This window comes from Oncorhynchus tshawytscha, linkage group LG16, assembly GCF_018296145.1.
Source record: "Oncorhynchus tshawytscha isolate Ot180627B linkage group LG16, Otsh_v2.0, whole genome shotgun sequence".
NCBI lineage: Eukaryota > Metazoa > Chordata > Actinopteri > Salmoniformes > Salmonidae > Oncorhynchus > Oncorhynchus tshawytscha.
In genome coordinates, this window is record NC_056444.1 from 9,567,909 (window position 1) to 9,574,221 (window position 6,313).

A 6,313-nucleotide genomic window follows, 5' to 3' on the forward strand; every position below is an offset into this window, starting at 1 on the left:
CACTTTTTCCACAGTTACAACTTTATTATAAAATGTATTAAATTGTGTGTGTGTGTGTGCGTGCGCGCGCGTGTGCGTGTGTGTGTCAGAGAGATAAATAACTCCAATCCAGAGGGCAGAGGACCCAGTAAGTCAGTGTTCCCCAACTGGCGGCCCACTAGTTGTATTTGGACCTTGGGTGATTTTATTTGGCCCCCTAAGTTTTCTGAGCAAATTTCTTTTTTTTTTTATTGGACATAAAAATTTAAAAAAGTAAATACACCAGCCAATCAGCTCCACGTGATTTTAATCTTGGAAATGTGTTCCCAAAATATTCCCACGCCTAATAGAGAGATGTGCTCGTATAAAAATGGAAGTCAGTTTTGGAAGGATGATGTTTCAGTGAAACATTTTATCTGTTTGTTCGTTTGTTGCAGTCAATTTATTTTGTAATTATGTTCCCGGGCCCCTGACCGCTCCAGAAAAAAAATCTGAATTTAGTTGATGACGCCTGCAGTAAGCGTTGCCATGATGAATGTGGATCATCCTTGTGTGTGTATGTCTAGTGTCATGCCAGTATACAGTATTCAGTAGATGATGCCTAAGTCCTTCCAAAAGCTGACTGTCCAGCCTGACATCATATGGAATTACTTTTCATTAATTGCCTGGGTTTTTAATTTATTTCTGCCTTTTTGAAGTTGCCTTTGGCGAATATAAGCCTTTGTGGTGATCAGATCCACACTTGAGTCACACACCAAATGAGCAGCTTTTAGCATGAAGAAGAATGGCTCCTTTCTTTGACAGCTGAATGCAATGAAACTCCATGGCGTCCACTCTCACTAAATCACTCCAGACATTCTATGGATGGCCAGCAGCTTCCTTGATGTGTCGCTGAGGGGGATCATTCCTTTGGAAGGCGTTCCAGGTGAGCTGGAGGTGTAATGACTGTCTTTTAATGAGACTATGTTTGCCTTGAGGATTGATCTAGTCGAATCAAATCAAATCAAATTTATTTATATAGCCCTTCGTACATCAGCTGATATCTCAAAGTGCTGTACAGAAACCCAGCCTAAAACCCCAAACAGCAAGCAATGCAGGTGTAGAAGTCATCTGAGGAACCAGAAAGAAATAGCCAAGAAAGTAGTCAGGATATTCATTGGTAGTTTTGAGTGTCAGTGTTGTAGCAGGTAGTCAAGGATCCCAGTTTGGGTTTCCTCACAGTTAACGTTGACATTTTCTGGTGGCAAGTGGGGTTTCCTCATCTGATGCAATGATGGTACTTGAAGAATCCAATGGGCTCAACATCCACGTGAAGATGTTAGCATCTCTGTCATGTTTTTTTTATCACCTCATAAAAAAAATGCAAGGGTCAGAAAATGGATTCAATGCTGTTTAGCCACCTTAATAGGGCTTGAGGTGTGTCTAAGGGCTATTTGACCAATAAGGAGAGTGATGGAGTGCTGCATCAGATGACCTGGCTTCCACAATCACCCAACCTCAACCCAATTGAGATGGTTTGGGATGAGTTAGACCACAGAGTGAAAGAAAAGCAACCAACAAGTGCTCAGCATAGGTGGGAACTCCTTCAAGACTGTTGGAATAGCATTCCAGGTGAAGCTGGTTGAGAGAATGCCAAGAGTTTGCAAAGCTGTCATCAAGGCAAAGGGTGGCTACTTTGAAGAATATAAAATATATTTTGATTTGTTTAATTCTTTTTTGGGTTACTACATGATTCCATATGTGTTATTTCATAGTGTTGATGTCTCCACTATTATTCTACAATGTATAAAATAGTAAAAATATAGAACAATCCTTTTGACTGGAACTGTATATAATTGGCTTCACACGTGACCGTCACAATGTCATCACATCTCCAGATAATGACTTCCCTCACAATGATATCAGCCTCATAGACCCTAGGAGTGATGGATGATTCTAATCAGATGCTCTATTCATGATTTATTAATGTCCTTCTACTGAAGGGTTTCAAAATGGCTGCCTGTTTTACCTTTTTACCCTTGCTGTTCAGTGAATGGGGAGACTGAGACACAGAGCTGGCTGTCGAGGAGTGTGTTGGCTTCAGCGGATTTCTAGGTCCCAAAGTTCTCGTGGTATTCCACAGATCACCTCTGTTGGTATTCATCCATTACCTGGTGAATATGACATGAAAATGGAGCACAGTTGATGAGGTTGTTTAGAGAGGTGGGGGTGAAAGGAGCACATTGGATATCAAATATCTTCGCTAAGTAAGATATCAAGTTTATATGTGATTTATTCAGACATGTTCATTAAAGCTCATCGTTGTTTGTGCTGTGGACTATAGGGACGAAGCCTCAAGTCGTCCTGCCTTGTCTACTTCAATTCTCTTTGTCTTGTCGTGGGTGGCAGGTAGCCTAGCAGTGTGTTGGGCCAGTTATCGAAAGGTTGCAAGTTTGAATACCCAAGGTGAAAAAGATCTATCGATGTGCCACACTTCCAATCCACACATGTATGTATATAATACACACGGGTACATGTGTGAAGTAGGCCAAATTTAAGCACCCACCAAATTACTATATTGTGTAGTCTGACTGGATTTCGGTCTTAATGAATTATTCCACCTATTGGTTTCTCTGTTTTTCCTCTGTTCTCCTCTTCTGATGTTTGTGGAGCGCCATATATGGTCACGCAAGGCGTCTCCACTAGCAATAGGTTTTTCTGTTGACTCAACATGGGTCTCCTCCCCCTCTCTATCCCCCTGCTCCACGCCCCCCACTTCAGGCAGCCCGTTGCTCTCTAATTGCTCATTTGGGTGCTTCGACCAAAACAATTGGAGACGTATTACCAAAGGTAGGGGTTTCAGGTGTGCAGTAATTGAAGTAGGGTCAGGTGGTAAGTGGACCGTCCTGCCTCCTCTCACACAAATCAGTTGGGCTTTGCTCTGGCTGATTATACTGAGCCTTTTCAAAATGGCTCATTTCAGATCTCATAACAGTGTATGGAGCTGATAGACTTTTAAGCGAATGGGGGGGGATGTTATAGGATGGAAATATGACAGTCAACGATATCTCATCCATGGTATGTAGTGGATGAGCTGTTTTACTGGGTTGTAGCTGACACACTGCAAGGCTGAAATAGTATGGATTTCTGTATTACTCCACAAACCCCTGGAATCATATTGATTTAGTTGGTTATTTAGCCATGAAGATACGGGTCTATTTAAACATGACTGAGCTATTTGCTCTTTGCATTTTAGATTTCTTGGTGTATTGGTTCCATTAGGTCATTCTCCTGTCCAGCCTTGTCATCAGCCCTTTAGCTCTGTATCCTCAGGTCAGTATAGTAAACATGAGATGCACTAACACGTGGAAACGTTAGGGCCTGAGGCCACTAATTTCTCCTGTGGTGTGGAGCGGGTCAGTACCCCAGATGGCCTGCCCTGCAATGAGGGTGGGTGAGGAATGGGACCCGCTTCTGGAGAGGGGGGCGTTGCCAGTCAGGGGGATGGAAGGGGGCAGAGCTTCAGGGATATGTCCAAGAAAAAAGAGTGGTAAATGTGAGTTTGTGTGTTTCACATACTGCACATTGCTAGAACATTCTGTTGAGTTTGTTAGATTTGGGTTATGGTGATTGTGTGTCCTCTTGATGACCTATTCCAACCATATTCTACCCAAGGCTTAGTCGGGTCTTGTCCCTCCATTGAATGTGTCAAGGCTGCAGAGCTTGTTTCAGTTGATGTGACAATGCTAATTAGGCTTTCTCTGGGTGACTGTGCCGCCATATCTCAGTGTGTCCAGCCCTGGGTCTAATGCAGAAGGACAGACAGACTGGCCTGCCTGCCACACGCTCACGGCCATATTTTACTAGAAGACCATACTTAATTAGACAAGCCATATTTTACTAGAAGACCATACTTAATTAGACAAGCCATATTTTACTAGAAGACCATACTTAATTAGACAAGCCATATTTTACTAGAAGACCATACTTAATTAGACAAGCAGAGCATCATAAAACATTTGCAGTGACCAAAGGGTCTTTAAAAACCACTGCCACTTTTTCCCCTGTGAAGATAAAGATTTTGTTCTTTACTCAGAACACTTCAAGATACTGTATGGTTTTTAGAATGAAGGTGAAACTATGTACTGTACTAGTGCAATATATAGCCTAAATGAAATGGAAGTAGTTGTGTGTCTTCGTGTAGGCTGGTATATGTGTAACTGCGTAGGTTTGTGTTGGTGCATACATACATGTTTTAGGAACACAATAATTGTGTGTGAATTTTTCTGTCTGTCTGGGACGTCTGTCTCTCTGTCCATGACAATATTGAGAGATGGACCTTAAGAGATGGTCATGGTCATTTTGGTTGTGGATTTGCCTCAGCTCTGCTGATTGGTTTGATTGCCAGGGTCAAAGGCCATCTCTAAATCGAGCTGAGCCCACAGGATAATTCCAGTCCCCACATTTTAATTTAGCCTACTGTTGATTCATCTGATAGTTGCATTATTAAAGATTCACTTGTTCCAACTTCAGTAGAGTTTGTTTTTTGAAAGCCTTTGACCATGCCCTTTGGGACTATTTATCCTATTTATTTTATTTAACTAGGCAATAGGCAAGTCAGTTAAGAACAAATTGTTATTTATATTGACGGCCTACCAAAAGGAAAAAGGCCTCCTGCGGGGACGGGGGCCTGGGATTAAAAAATAAAAATATAGGACAAAACACACAATCACGACAGGAGAGACAACACAACACTACATAAAGAGAGACCTAAGACAACGACATAGCATGGCAGCAACACATGACAACACAGCATGGTAACAACACCACATGGTGGCAAAGTAACAGCACAAAGGCAAGAAGGTAGAGACAACAATACATCACGTGAAGCAGCCACAACTGTCAGTAAGAGTGTCCATGATTGAGTCCTGACTAAAGGATATTGTGTGTGTGTGTGTATTGTGGTTAATCACTTAAAATGTTTGTCATCCGGTTTGGTCATCTGCCCTGTTCTGTGGTGGTACTTGAGGTCAATCTTTGAGGTCAGCAAGGCATTTGATGATGACTTCTGTCGTGACGTGACTGTCATTAATGTGATGACTGCTATTTGTCGAATAATTACCTACTACTTTTAATTATCACTCGATTGAATTAATCATGTAACAATCAACTCATTAGGAATTTGGGGCACCACGGGAAAAGTTGTTTAACGAGTTACTGTCTCCCGGCTTAAACTCTAAAGATATACAGATCTCTTACATCAATAACAGTCAATGATTAATTATTACCTAATCAGTCTCATTCTGAACGTTGCGTAATTGTTGGATATCTGCACGAACCCTAACCTAAGTGGTGAATCAGCGATACACAAATTGGCTTAATTATTTCTTTACAAACTAACTAAATCATCACACAGAATATGTAAACACACAGCATAGGTTATTGATTACATACATAATACAATGAAAACAGGTCCCTAGTGGACTAACAAAAGCATGCCCGTTTGGTTACGCAATGGAAAGGGAGGGGTATGTAAGGAGAGGGAGAGACAAAGAGTCAACTTATCGTACATACATTTGGAAACTACGCTCACCATAACCAGAATACTTACACCCTAACAACCGCTCATTCGAATTAGAAATGCAATATATATTTACACATAGATGTCTTTCTCTGTCGTCTCTGTTGAAACTACTCTATGCGTCTATGGGAAGTGGTTCGATATAAGTCTCTGGTTGTCTACCAGAGGTCAAAATGTCCTTCTTAGTTGTAGCCTTCTTCTGTCTTGGGGTGTTCGTTATAAAAGCTATCTGTCAGCCATGTGCCGAGTTGATCTGGCACCTTTAATCCTCAGCAAGGAGAGAGAGTCATGACACTTCATTCACATGATCGGTATGGTTCTAAAATATGTTGTGTTTTCTCTCTCACACAGTAAAATCAAATAAGATGGACAAACCAGAGAAAGAGGAGAATATGGACAACTTCGAGAAGTTGGACCAATTTAAGATGCTCGATAAACTAGACAAAGTGGAGAAGAAGGATACGACTGCGAAGACTGAAGCATCAGTGAAGGTGGAGTACGCAGTCCCACTGGACAAAGAGGAGAAGATAGATCAAATGGACAAGGCAGAGAAAACAGAAAAGCTAGAGCCAACAGATAAGGCAGAAAACACAGATGAAGAAGAAAAATCAGAGAAGATGGATAAAATGGACAAGAAGACTGACAAGATAGAGAAGATGGATAAGGTGGAAACACCTGAGAAGACAGAACAGAAAGAACAGAGTATTGAAAAAGTGGAGAATACCCCAGAAAAACAGGAGACATCGGTGAAGTTGAACACATTTGACAAGATGG